Here is a 14,993-nt window from a genome sequence, read left to right on the forward strand (position 1 = left end):
ACACTGGCTAATTTTCACATCCGAGCAATTTATCTACTCAAGCTTTATGACAGAACTTTTTACATATCATTCAGCCGAATCGTTTTCAGACCAATTTCTTCACTAATGACTGGCAAATGCGTCTGCAAGAATATGCTTTGCTGACTTTTTATCGAAAGCAAGTGATTTCGCACCAAAAAATATTTGCTGAGCTTTCGATCTTTAAAAATTGTCTCCATCTCTTTTCAAAGTTTTGTATCTTCCCGATGAATATATGCAGCTTAACACATGATGGTATAAACCTCGTACGCAAACTTCGAAACCATTATCTCACTAACATACCTTTTTATAAACGATATTTTTATTTACACTGGTGAAATAAATTAAGAGAATTTGCATATTTTATCGAATTTCATGAAAAGAAATTAACTGAATGTAAAACCACTGCTTCTAGACAAAAATGCAAATCTTGTACGTCAAATACGTAAGCGCACACGTGTGTGTAGGCGGAGCCAGTAGAGAAACAGGCTTTATAGGCGCGCGTAAGTTAAGACGCATTTCGTTCGCTAGCACACTTCGTCGGATTTCTTGGTGTTATTTTGCAGCAATCGGTTAATTTCAAATTGTAACAGTAAAAATGAGTAACCACCAACGTTTAGATGATGGAATGAGGTGGCGAATTGTGGGGAGGCTAGAAGCAGGCCAATCTCATGTCCAGATTTGTAGAGAGTTCAATTTAACGCCCAGTGTCGTGTGTAACTTATGGAAACAGTTCCAAGATACCGGATGCATCGAGAAAAAGCCTGGACAAGGTGGTCCAAGAGCCACGCTGGCCAGAGAAGATCGCCATTTGTCGATTATAGCGAGGCGTAACAGGAGTGCTACAGCTTCTCAACTCTATCGTGACTTGTATGCAGCCACAGGAACCCGTGTATCAAGGGTGACTGTTTCCAAATACAAATACAAATACAACGCCACAACAGGCAAATTGCCCAACGAGGTGGCTGACTTAAGAACATCATGGATCCCCGAGCCCCTACCTACTACTGCTACACCACACATGCACCCCCCCCCCCACCGCGGAACCCCCCAACGAATCGGTACATGCGGGAATGTGCGTGTACGTGTAGTGCAACCTTCCAAAAGACTTAATGAGAGAAGGTTGTTTGCAGGAAGACCTGCTGTTTGCGTCCCGCTCCCTTCTACGGACAGGAGAATCCGTTTATCATGGTGCAGAGAGCATAGAGATTGGAGTATGGATCAATGGGCGACCGTTCTCTTCACTGATGAGTCCCGGTTCAGCCTAAGCACCGATTCTCGTCGTACGTTCATATGGAGAGAACCAAAGACCCGCTACCTACCCTCCAATGCCCGCGAAATCGGCCATTATGGCGAAGGAGGTTTAATGGTCTGGGCAGGCATCATGTTGGATGGCCGCACACCTCTCCATGTCTTTGAAAGAGGCACTGTGACTGGTGTGAAGTATAGGGATGAGGTCTTGGAGCCCTATGTCCGCCTTTTCAGGGGTGCAGTTGGCCCTGAGTTCATTTTAATGGACGATAACGCGAGGCCACATAGAGCTCTTCTGCTCGACGATTTTCTAGACAGTGAGGATATTCGCCAGATGGATTGGCCAGCCAGATCTCCAGACCTTAATCCTATAGAGCATGTCAGGGACGCTCTGGCGGGGGCAATTGCAGGGGAGGGCAATTGCAACTCGCAACCCCCCTCCGGGAACCATCCAGGGAATGAAAACAGCGTTGCTGAACAAGTGGGACCAATTGCCCAAATAATAAACTGTCTTATTCCAAGTATGAAATCACGCTGCGAGACCTGTATATCTGTAAGAGGGGACCATACGCCCTACTAATCCATATACTATAAACCCTTTTTTTTTGTTTATTCTGCAACCACTGTTTCGTACCTTCCGACTCCAACGAGTGTTACGCACGATCATGAATGTGTATTACAATCATTGAATAGTTATTTGTTTTTTATTGTATCAATGTATGTACATATCAAATTTCATCAAAATCGGTATAGTAGTTCCAGAGATAATCGACCAAGTCTGCAAATTCTCTTAATTTCTTACACCAGTGTATTTCATAATGGCATTATATTACCTGTATAATGCAATTCATTTCATGTACTTCATTACAAATTTAGAGAGACGCAATTTCTTGTACAATTTAGTTTCCTACATGTGTAAGCGAAAGAGGGTTCTCATACTAGGGGATTTCAATTACCCGGGTATTGATTGGGAGAACCTTTCATCTGGAAATCAGTATGAAAGAGACTTTCTTAAGTTGGTGCTCGAAAATTTTTTGTATCAGCATGTATCAGAAGCCACTAGGGGTACTGCTATTTTGGATTTAGTTCTTACTAGTTCTGAGGATCTAGTTGAACATGTTTCGGTGGGGGAAGAGTTTTCTTCCAGTGATCATCGTATCGTCAGATTTCACTGTAACTTTTCTTCGGGTAAGGTTGATAACAAAAGACTGGTTCGTTATTTTCGAAGTTTCGAACTTTGATGTTTTGAGAGGAAGTTTAGCGGAAGTTTCCAAAGACCGGTTGGAATCAGTCGGGGTAGTAAGTCAATGGGAAGAATTTAGTATGAAGCTGTCCCCTGCTTTGCACGACATTATGTCCTTTGTTCAGAAAAAGCGTGATTCACGGATAGCGTGAGCAACCTTTATCTTGGAAAGAAAACAGCATTCAGAGAGTATAAAAGTGAACGAGGTGACCTGTCATTGTTTTCTGATTTAAAAAAACGGCGTTGAAGAAAGCGATAAGGGATAGTGAAAAGGAAGTTGAATCTAGGTTGGCAGATGACATTGACTCTGACCAAAAATAATTTTTTCGATACGTCAATAGTGGATGTAAGGGGACAGTTAGCCCCCCTCTCGATAGGAGGGTCTAGGTTAGAGAGCAATGTTGACATGTGTAGTGCTTTCAATGACTTTTTCGCGTCGGTTTTTAACAGAGATAACGATATTCAATATACGGGTGTTGCATGAGGAAATAAAACCCTCAACGATATTCAAATGGAAGACGTGGAGGTCCTAAATCTTCTAAAAAATATATGTGCGAGCAAAGCACCAGGACCAGATGATATCTATCCCAGGGTTCCTCAGGGAATGTGCTAATGAATTGTACGGGCCAGTCGCACAGATATACAGGAGTAGTGTTGCTGAGGGTATCGTCCCAAGAGATTGGAAAGTTGCTAATGTTGTTCCGATATTGAAGAAGGGTAGTAGAGAAGCGGTGTCAAATTATCGTCCAGTGAGTTTGACGAGCTCCCTCTCGAAAATTTTGGAAATTATCATCAAAAGGCAGATTGTGAAGTGGATAGACGAGAATAATGTATTGTCGTATAATCAGCATGGGTTCAGGAAGGGGAAGTCATGTGTAACTAACCTCCTTGGCTTCTATGATCATGTGACTAAGGCTTTGGGTAAGAGCAGAAATTTAGACGTAGTTTACCTTGATTTCCAGAAGTCATTCAATCGGGTCCAACATGGTAAACTCATGAAGTGTTTACACGAGATTAGAATAGGGGGCAACTTGCTGAATTGGATAGAATCGTGGTTAAGATATAGATCGCAAAGAGTTATGGTGAAAGGGGAATTCTCTGGTTGGACAGGTGTCACAAGTGGAAATCCTCAAGGAACTGTCCTTGGCCCTAATCCTTTTTCACTTTTTATCGATAAACTCGATCAGGGTATCGATGGAATTACTAGCAAATTCGCAGATGATGGGAAGCTAATGGGGGTAATCGGGAATTAAAGCGATAGGGACTTGCCCCAGACCAATTCAAACAGGATTGCAGCATGGGCAAATGAATGGAGCATGACGTTTAGCGTTGATAAGTGCATGGTCGCTCATTTTGGTTCGAACAACCCACGGTTCTCTTACGAGTTGAATGGTGTCACTATCCCGGAAACAACTAGGGTCACCGATTTGGGAATTCTCATTGACGAGCGGCTTAGGTTTTCTGAACATTGTTCAGCGGTGGTCAAAAAAATCGAATAGAATGCTTGGTCTCATTTTCAAAAAGGTCTCTTCGCGTTCTCCTAAAGTCATTCTTCCGCTTTTTCGAGGCTTAGTTCGTCCTGGACTGGAGTATGCTGTAAGGTTTTGGAGACCATACCTACAGAGGGACATAGACTTGGTTGAAAGGGTACAAAGAGGAGCTACGCGTGTCCTTATTGGCACATGGGGCTTGAGTTATGAAGAGAGACTTCATTTTTTGAATATGTTCACATTGGATGAACGCAGATGTCGAGGTGATATAATCGAAGTATTCAAAATTTTCAATGGGATGGATAGAATGGGCCATGAATTTTTAGTACACCGCTAATCGACTGCTTTTACAAGGGGACACCAGTATCGATTGGTGGCGCTGTGGTGGTCGAGTGGTCATAGTGACGGACTCACATCGCGGTGACCCGGGTTCAAGCCCCACCGTCACCACAGTGGTGGTCGGCTGAAGTTGGTTTTTTGTGGTTCCCAACTTCAAGGCGCAAATGCGATCCGATTTCCCCGTTAAAAAGTCTCGCCACAGAGAGCAACAGTCCTACAACGATAAATCATTCAATCATAACACTTCACTCATAGTTAGAAAAACTGGTGGCAGATGGCAGCACTACACATAACAAGCATTACAGAGAAACAAAAAAACTTCACGTCAGGTTTCACTACACGTACACGCACATTCCCGCATGTACTGATTCGTTGGGGGTTCCGCGGGGTGCATGTGTGGTGTAGCAGTAGTAGGCCTCCAAAAAATGGCTCGGGGATCCATGATGTTCTTAAGTCAGCCACCTCGTTGGGCAATTTGCCTGTTGTGGCGTTGTATTTGTATTTGTAAATCGAGAAGGTATTCATACTTGGAATAAGACAACCATAAGTATTCTTTATGGGCATTGTATAATATTTTATCATGTGTATATATTGCTTATAATGTTTCTAATTACATTTTTAATTGGGTTGCTTTATTTTTTAAATCATCCATATTTGTTATGAGCATCTTTTTCTCAGCCACCTCACTGGGCATTTTGCCTGTTGTGGTGTTGTATTTGTATTTGTAAATATTTTTTTTGTTGGAAAATGATTGCGAAATTTCTGAAGTTCCAATATACAAAGATATCCTGATGTTGAGTAACTTGAGCGAAATTATATGGAGAAGAAATTTCCGTATGTACTTGGTGGCGACATTCAAATAATTGCGTTAATACAATTAATAAGCTTCTCCGGTGAATCGGTGATTGCAACAAAAAAGATTTCGTTTAACCAATATTGTTTCGATAAATTAAAAATTCCCACGCTACACGAAAGTGGTAAGGACAGATACCACGAAACAGTGATGATCCGATAAAATATAAGTGTAGGATCTTGACCATCACCATAGATTCCTCGAAATCGGGTAAGGAATGCGCATGAATAAACTAGTATATATGCCACACATATAGAGTCTTCTTTTAATCCTATCTTCGTATCCGTAGGAATAAATAACAGAGAAGTATTTTTGTGAAAAACAACTTTTTTTCAGATTGAAGATAGGGAAATCCTTATCGTGTATAAGGAAAACATTACCTATCAGGAAATATTTGGGCAGTTCATTCACTTTTTTTCTTCTTATTTTTGCTTCATTTTTACAAGATCGCCAAACGTGACATTCACCTTTAAGCGAAATAACATAACGTGCCGCACATCACGTATACCAATTCTATAGTAGTAAGTGGTAGAGACCGTGAGAAAAAAGCCTTCTGTCTTCATTTCAATCCCCCCCCCGTTTCCCCCTCTCACTTCTCGTCGGATGTTTTTAGTGAAAATGTTGTTGCTGTTCCCCATGCTTTTGCCCATGTGTGGGTGTAGGAGTGTGGTACAGGATCGTAAAACAAATAAACTTCTTTCCTCACGAACTTCGAACTCATGACTTTTGAATGTGTGGTAACTGCACGACGAGGTAAAAGAGCTTCGTTAAAAAGGCACAACAACAGACCTTTAAAGTGAAAGGTCGGGTGAGAGGGTATTATGAAGTCACGGAACGGCTTTTCAAAAATCCTCATTAGCACCTACAACAATCGCTATTCTATAAACTCGAAAAGAAAACGAGCTTTTCAAAAATGATGACAATCAATCTCGGTATATTGTTCATGGGGTTAAAACCACCGGTGGGGCGATATACACGCATCTCAGTTCATGTCGTTATTGAAGACATGTATATCCAAATTGAAAACCATAGTTTAGTGAACAAAAAAGACCATTGATTGGTTGAATACAATATCGAAAAAAATCGCACATAACCATTTTGTTATGATTTATGAATTGGATAGTTAGTTGTTGAGTCATCATTTGGTTAATTAAATTCATATTCACAAAAGACCTGGATTTCAATTTACTTCTAATAATTATAAATTAATATTCGTTTAGAAATTGGATATATGTGTTTAGTAGAGGTCGACATGTCAACCAGTTTGGCAACCATGCAGACTTCATATTTTGAATATTTTCATTGGCGCAGCATCCGCATTGATGTATAAACTATGATTCTTCACACTTAATTTGTACCATATCTTTATTTACCATTACCTTGAATGGTGATAAATAAAAGTGCGTAATTTAGGTTGTAGAGTAAGTATGGAATATACAAATACAAGGTGCTAAGGAAAGTCCTTGGCTGCATTTTACCGTCGAACTGTTGATTCTAGAGACAAACTTCCAATTAGACAAAATATCCAAGTACGAGTAACGTGTGGATCTCAGATACGTCATATTCATATTGCAAGGTGTTGCGTATTTATTAAAACAATAAACAATGAAAATTAATTTTTTATACGGATACCATGTCCCAAAAAACTAAACTAAAATGTTGTTTCCCCGTTTCTCTTGAGGCCAACAAAAAAATTGCACGTTTCTAAGTGCAATTTTCGTTGATATATTTGAATGAAAAAATCGGAGATAAGTCGGGGGAAAAAACAACATACAGTCTAACGGATTACGTTATTCTACCCAAATTTTGAATTCAAATATATCACCGAATAGTGCTTAGAAACGTGAAATGGGTTTTCTTTTCTTTTGCTCAAGAGAGACAGGACGACAAATTTCCAATTGGGTTTTGACGATAGGGTGTCGGTTTAAAAAGTTAATTTTTATACTTCAATAATACATATACAATTCATTTGAATATGAATGACGTGCGTAAATATACCTGAGGTTTACACGTGATTCGAATATTGTTTTCTAATGATAAGTATGCCGCTAGGATCAACGGTTGTCTAGTGAAATGCTGCGAAACAACTTTCCTCACTACCTTGTATATACAATATATTTGAAGTTTTTGAACAAAACACATATAAAAAATTGATAATCATGTTTTGCGCTTTTTAATATACGTCTTGATCAGCAATTATTATCAGAATTATTATTATTATAGAGAAAACAGTTTTCATGAAATCAATATCCATACTTTATATACCGCGCATATCTCTTTTCTTTCATTTTAATAAAGCTTTATTAAATAGTTTATCAATGTAAAATAAAGAAGTCACCAAAAACAAAATACAAATCAAAAACCACTTTTTTGGGTTTTACTTCCGTGGTCTTTGAAATCATGTCAGAAAATCGAATAAAACTTTCAATAAAAAGTTTCCATGAAAAAGTTTTCTTGATACAAGAGTCGACCACATGTTTCATGCGTAAAGTAACACATAGCCAAGAAGTATTTTGAATGATTTTGTTCAGTCGAAACAAAATGAAATGATGTTCAATTATTTTATAAATCAAATTAAATGGCTGATTGGAATTGACGGTTGTTATATTGCATTAAATTGATATTATTACAGCTTTTTAAAAAAATTCTTAGCGTTCACCTGTGGATCCAGCTTCACTGCATCGAGATACTTTATGTAAAGAAGCCGATGATAAGTAGTTTATGTATAGTAGAATCTTCGCTAATTATGGGGTTGCGGTACCAGCAGAACCAGTCTCAAAATATGGTCAATATTTTTAGTCTTTGCGTATTTAAATGAGAAGTTGACAAAAGATTTTAGAAGTTCATAAGAAAAATATTGATGATGTACGAAATGAAAAGTAATTTTGTTTGTAAAGGAAACATACCTTACGTCCACAAAATACTGGTCTATCATCATGGACTGAATCCGAAGCTTTTGTGTGTATGCAGTTCCTGTTCGGATTGTGCTACTACTAAACCATACATGCACCTCGTCCATATTCCATTGCGGGACCTATAACGAATTGGAACATGTTGGAATGTGCGTGTGTGTAATGAAACCTGACGCGAAGTTTGTTTCTGTGTAATGCTTGTTATGTGTAGTGCCGCCATCTAGCTATGAGTAAAAAGTAATGATTGAATAATTGTATCGTTGTAGGCCTGTTGTTCTCTGTGGCCAGACTTTTTAACGGGGAGATCGGCTCACATTTGCGCCTCGAAGCTGGGAACCACAGGAAACCACATTCAGCCGACCACCACTGTGACGACGGTGGGATTCGAACTCGGATCCTCGCGATGCGAGTCCGTCACTCTGACCACTCGACCACCACAGCGGCTGCTCGGGCTGTGCTGATGTCCACCTTCCGAATTGGGACTTAGAAATTCGAAAATTAGGTGAATATTTTTCTGAATGAAATTGAATGTTTCGAATCTTGCGCGATGCAATGAGACATTTTTCAAATGGAAAACAAATTGACATATATGCTAGGAAGTTGGAAATCCATTAAAAAGTATCTTCAGCCTACTTCTACTTTTCTGGTCATGGCGATACACACACGACAGCCCCAGTCGCTTATACAGATACTACTACAATTGCTACTTAACCGTGCATTCATCTCATACACATATCATACTATGATACTCCAAAAGTGAGGAGGGGTTAGGTTCATAATATGTCCTCTTACTGTAAGAAATGCTGCTGCTGACGGATTTATGTGGATTTATAACAGCTTAACCTTTGCTAAAAGATATATGAGTAAATAAAACAAATGCATATTCGCAAGGGAATCCCCAAGGATGCAGGTGGCAGCAGTTGTATTAAGATTTATTCTGTCATATCCGTGTGAGAAAGACCGAAAATCGGCGTGACGTCATATGCCGTCGTTTATGTTGCCAGAATCAGACATTTTTCGTAGTCTAGCGTTGCTGTCAATCTGTCTTTCATAGTTTGCAGTGAAAATCACAGATGTCTGAATCGTATTATGTAAGTATCGTAATAAAGGTACTAAGGTACTTAGGAACCAAACAAATAAAAAAAGCAAAATTTGAAATGCACTTCCTTTTACCTCAGGATTACAGTTTCTTTCAATTCTTAATTCGATATTTTTCAACAAAAAATCACCTTTTTTTGCCCCTCTGTATACTGTGAAAATAAATAAATAAAATAATGGATACAAATGAATCGCTTTGGAATGTACTAAAATAAGAACTAATGGCCCTGTACTGATTTCATTATCGGACTCCCGGTCGGAGGTAAACGTGACTTGGTTCGAGAACAGGACTCGTATTAATGGCACGAGTGAAAGAAAATACAATTATTATTTTTTTCTGCATTTTATATATGTTTTTATTCTTTTTGTGATTGGTGAAAGCTGTTTTTTCCCCCAGGCTTTTATTTTATTCCGTAATTTAGGAACACGGAAAATACATGTTTCAGGTTACATTACATTATAAAGATGCCATTATTCATTGGTATAGCAATTTAATCTATTAAAGAGCATAGTATACAGGATTATTTTGTTTTAGTGGGGTTTTTTTACAGCGATGATGCAGATTTATTAGTCTATGAAAGGCGCGGGAGGTATAAATGAAATCAATTTTTTCTCCAGTGACTAATACTTAATGAACTTATAAAATTGATGTTAGTGTGAGTCATTAAAAATCATCTATCACACGAAGATTTAGTGCCTTTTTCTGTAATCGAATCGAAAGAAACTGTTATAAAGCTTGGTTTCGACACCGCTACATTAAATCCACTCCCGTAGACTCACTTTTCTTTTCAGCTTCTAAATCGATTTGGAAATTATAAATATTTAATTCCCAATGAACAGTTGAAGTTTGGTTTTTATGGAGTAACGATTTTGGAAAACATAATTTTTTAAATTTACATTCGTATTGTTATTGCTGAGAAAGAATAAGGGGAAAGGAAGTTTAGTCAAGTTTTTAAGAAAAAGGAACACGATATCCAAGAAATTGATCATGAACGTTATCATGTAATATTTAATAATAATAAGGCGTGGTAAACTCAGAAGGCCCATTTCTTTAGACGAGGCAAATATAAGCTTCCCGTGCTTTCCTATGGGAAAAATATTTTTCCTTTAAAGAGCATTGAAACATTTTCTATTCACTTTACGCACTCAATTATTTTTTTCAAATTCTACGGACATTTTTATATGATTTAACGAAAGAATTTAAGATTTTAATTGCTGGTTATTTTTTCCTGAAATTTCAACTTCAACAGAATGCAGATTTTGTAAAAATCATTGAAATTCACCCCCTACTCAGTTCCATAAAATATCTTTAAATCATTTCGATAATAGCCAACGGCCATACCATGCTGAAAACACCGGTTCTCGTCCGATCACCGAAGTTAAGCAGCATCGGGCGTGGTTAGTACTTGGGAGGGTGACCACCTGGGAACACCGCGTGCTGTTGGCATCACTTTTTTTGATAGGATGGACCATGAACTTTTAGTACACCGCCAATAGACTGCTCTTACAAGGGGACACCAGTATCGATTGGTGAGGGACAATGCAAGGTTATGGTGTCGCAGGGAATTTTTCTCTAATAGGGTTGTAAATAAATGGAATAGCTTACTCCCGGAGGTAGTAAATTGTAACACAATTGACACGTTTAAAAAGAAGTACGATAAACATGTTGGGGTAAATCGAGAAGCTATCCATTCTTAGAATAAGACAACCATAAGTATTCTTTATGGGCGTTGTATAATATTTTATCATGTGTTTATAATTTGTGTTAATTGCATTTTTAATTGGGTTGCTGTATTTTTGAAATATATGACATCCATATTTTTATGGGCATCTTCTTATCAGCCACCTCGTTGGGCATTTTGTCTGTTGTGGCGTTGCATTTGTATTTGTATAAGTCCTCTCGTTAAAGTATGTAACACTTTAGTGTTGAGACACACACACATTTTCAAGACATTTGAACAAGTGGTGGTGGAAAAAAATCTTCCTTATCTGATAAAAAATCTCAGTTTGGAGATAAAAGCATTTTAATGGGAAACATTAGCATTATGAATTATTATATACAAATATTATGAAAAAATATTTTAAAAATAATTTTAGTGCAGGTAGAACCAAAACTTATATACAGTTAGACGCAAGAAAAATTTTAGTTTTTGAAAACTGAACAATTCGAGAAAACGTATTTTTTAAAACATTTGCGTGCACCCCAACTCCATTAATCTTTCCATGGGCAGTTGAAGTTTGGTTTTTCAGGAGTAACGATTCCGCAAAACATCATTTCTCACATTGCATGCGTATTATTTTAGCTCAGCAAGATTTAGAAGAAAGGGAGTTTTCAGTGAAGATTAAGAAAAAGAAACACGATATCCAGGAAGTTCACACTGAACGTTGTCATTATAACATTTATATATTAATCAACTAGGTAAACTGTATTTCAGAATCACAAGGATTTCCCAACAAATATGTTTGTTTGTGAAATACAAGAAAAAACCCGGTTATAACGACACAGAAAATTTCACGAAAATTTTCCATTATAACCGAGGTGGGATTACAACCGTGATTTACGTTTTCTGTCCCTTTTGACTATGAATAATATAACCAGATGTAATTTAATTCTCTATATAAAGTTGAAGTTTCATTATTATCAGGGTGACCATACTTTATCGAGAAAAAGGTGGGAAATTGGTACCATAAACACGGGACATTAATTATTATTGCTTATCTATAGGCCAAGGAGAAAAATAAAATGCTACAGATCAAGCGGGTAGTGGACTAAAATTCAGAAATTTAAAAGTAAATCAGAAACTTTAATTATTAAAATTTAGAAAGTAAATTATGCATTAAAATATAATTTCTAAATTTTGGAAATCATTTTCATCCCTGATTTTAGTAAAAGTTATAAATTTGAAAAAAAAAGAAGAGGAAAACATGAAAAAACAGGATATTTTTATTCAAAAGCAAATCGGTAAAGGAAAAATTACGAATCTAAAAAATTCAAGAATGTTGGTTATGTCATATGAATGAACAATTTCGAGTGTCAAACAAAAAACAAATATTTTTTTTTAACTTTAGGTATCAATATATTTGTAGCCCCGAATAATATGCAAATGCATTTATGTGAATATGCATTTGTATATTTTTGTATTTTTTAGCATTACTGCATATAAATGCATAATATCAAAGTATGTTGTGAATAAGTGCGTATTTTTCAAGGTTTATTTAAGCTCAATCAATTTTATAGTTTTAAAAACAATTATTTCTCATAATAGTGTTTCATAACATCCGGGTTTTTTCCCGCAGTTAGGATTCAATGAATTAATAGAGATGTTTGTATTATTGCAATTTGCAAATATCTACAGTTTTATTGCAACACTGTTCTATGTCAAAAGTGTACATTTTTTTAGAAATAGAGTCGGAATAATTTTGTTATTGGTATTTCGTTATGGGAAGCCACAACAAACCAGAAATTAAAAATGCCTAAATATTTCAAGTATGTAGAAGTTACATATGCAACCACTGTTACTATTACTGCAACCCACATGCAATGTATATACATATGTGGAGATATTTTCTTGTAAATGAATATTCATTAGGAATAGAAAATATGTGCATTAAGAAATAGAAAATATTCATTATATAAGAAATAGAAAATATTCATTATATAAGAAATAGAAAATATTCATTATATAAGAAATAGAAAATATTCATTATATAAGAAATAGAAAATATTCATTATATAAGAAATAGAAAATATTCATTATATAAGAAATAGAAAATATTCATTATATAAGAAATAGAAAATATTCATTATATAAGAAATAGAAAATATTCATTATATAAGAAATAGAAAATATTCATTATATAAGAAACAGAAAATATTCATTATATAAGAAATAGAAAATATGTATAAAAAATATAAAATATGTATTAAAAAATATGAAATATGTATTAAAAAATATGAAATATGTATTAAAAAATAGAAAATGTGCATTTTAAAAATATCTGCTTTTTTATTACATGGTGATTTTTTAATGCATATTTTCTCATTTTTGATATACATTTTAGAATTTTCAATACTCTTTGTAACTGAAAGTATGTTTCTAAAGTCAACGGGTTGTGGAGAGCTATTTCCGTGCAAATAATTTGGGACAGCCTGTATTGTATTCAACATTAGATTATTCGTCGTTCATATAATGATCATTCGCGGGATTCTTAAATACACTGTGACATTTCTAATACTAATTACAAAATATAATCTATGTATTAGTTTTTTTTTGAACGGAAAATCCTTTACAGATGTAAGAGTAATCGAGTGGTAGTCGCGGAGTGTCAATTCAATCCATTTATGTCTCTTTCTTCAGTTTTTAAATAATAAATACCTGTTTGTAGAGATGCTTCTCGCCATGAAATTTAAGCGTTTAAAATTCGGAATCTTGTCCTTAATGGTATTTATTCAGCTAATGGAAGCGGATAGAACTTACTCGTTTGAATAAGGATTTAATCAATATAGAAATGAAATATTTTCAAGATCAATCCTCTAGGCTTATTAGTTTTAGATTGCATGTTTTTGATGCATTCTATAAATAAAAGAAAGCCCACAAAATTAGTAGTCGTTTAATTTCCATCTTCATTCTGTTAGTACTTCACTTTATACGTACAGTCGATACCTTTTATTAGAATCACGGATTATGTTGTCAATCGAATATTTCTATTACTTTTGCAAAATACGGAACGGACCAATATGAAAGCATAGGAAAAAATTCGTTTAGTCATCGGGACTATCTTTTTTTCATCAGAAGATTTTTTGCATACTTTGAAGCTGAAGTATTTCAAGTATTTTTTTTTATTGTAAGTTATCGTTATCAACCAGCGAGATTATGTGGGATGTCAGAAAATGAATCCTCCCTTGTTGACAAAAATTCCAGTACCCAATACATGTCTTTATCAGGCTGTAATAGCTGCTATGATCCATGTATGTGTAACGCTACTTTTTCAACGACTTTTCTATGATGAAGGCACGTGTATGTTAAATATGCATATTGCATTATTTAGAAACTTTCTTTTTATCATCTCGGTGCATGTTTTCAGCTGCAGTTGAATTTTGCTACGAATGATGAATTCATTTCTGAGTATTTAACGAGTGTTCACGTAGCACGAAGTGAGATGATAAATAAATTTAAACTCTTTCTTATAATTTGGAGATCAAAGAATGCCTTAATAAGTCACGAAGCCGCTTCAACATTTCTACTGAAAGCGCAATTACCCTCTAATTATCCAGATAGTATACTCTCACCAACACATATTAAGAAATATTTTGTTAGTTAAACTAGAATGCTTGGTTCAAAAAAAGTATTATTTTTAGTTTTAATTGAAACGGGAAGAGAAATCTGGAATACACGGAATTGCATGTGACAGGTAATATAATAGTTTCATTCACGTTGAAAGTTGAGGGGGGTAAAACATTTTTCCTGGAATGCGATGAGAATGAAATACTGTTGAAATGAAGCATGTAATTGAATTTGAAGCAAATATATATATATGTATATATATATCTTGAAGAAACAGATCATGACGTGGAATATTTTCTTGAATAAAACTAATGTATTTGATCTGGAGAAAGGTCATGAATAATATATGTTTGCATGATAACTTCTGATCGACATTTCTTCAATTTTATTCCAATATGTGATTTAAAGTTTAGAAGTCAATGCTTCGTCTAGTAAAGATAATAAATTGAATCAGAGTTAGGAGTATTTAAATAGTGCAGCAGGATCCTGACTATCGGAGCTAAA

The 14,993-nt window shown here is 35.7% G+C and overlaps 1 non-coding gene across 1 annotated transcript; it reads left to right on the forward strand.

Moving 5' to 3' along the window:
• Window positions 1-10,532: 10,532 nt before the first annotated feature.
• LOC149087809 (5S ribosomal RNA) lies at window positions 10,533-10,651 on the forward strand. The gene has a single exon (XR_016192617.1). It is a non-coding gene; the product is annotated as a 5S ribosomal RNA (ribosomal RNA).
• Window positions 10,652-14,993: the final 4,342 nt, after the last annotated feature.

This window comes from Pholcus phalangioides, unplaced genomic scaffold (assembly GCF_987345545.1).
Source record: "Pholcus phalangioides strain wild (caught in Gottingen) unplaced genomic scaffold, Ppha-v1.0 ptg000004l_1, whole genome shotgun sequence".
NCBI classification, from domain to species: domain Eukaryota; kingdom Metazoa; phylum Arthropoda; class Arachnida; order Araneae; family Pholcidae; genus Pholcus; species Pholcus phalangioides.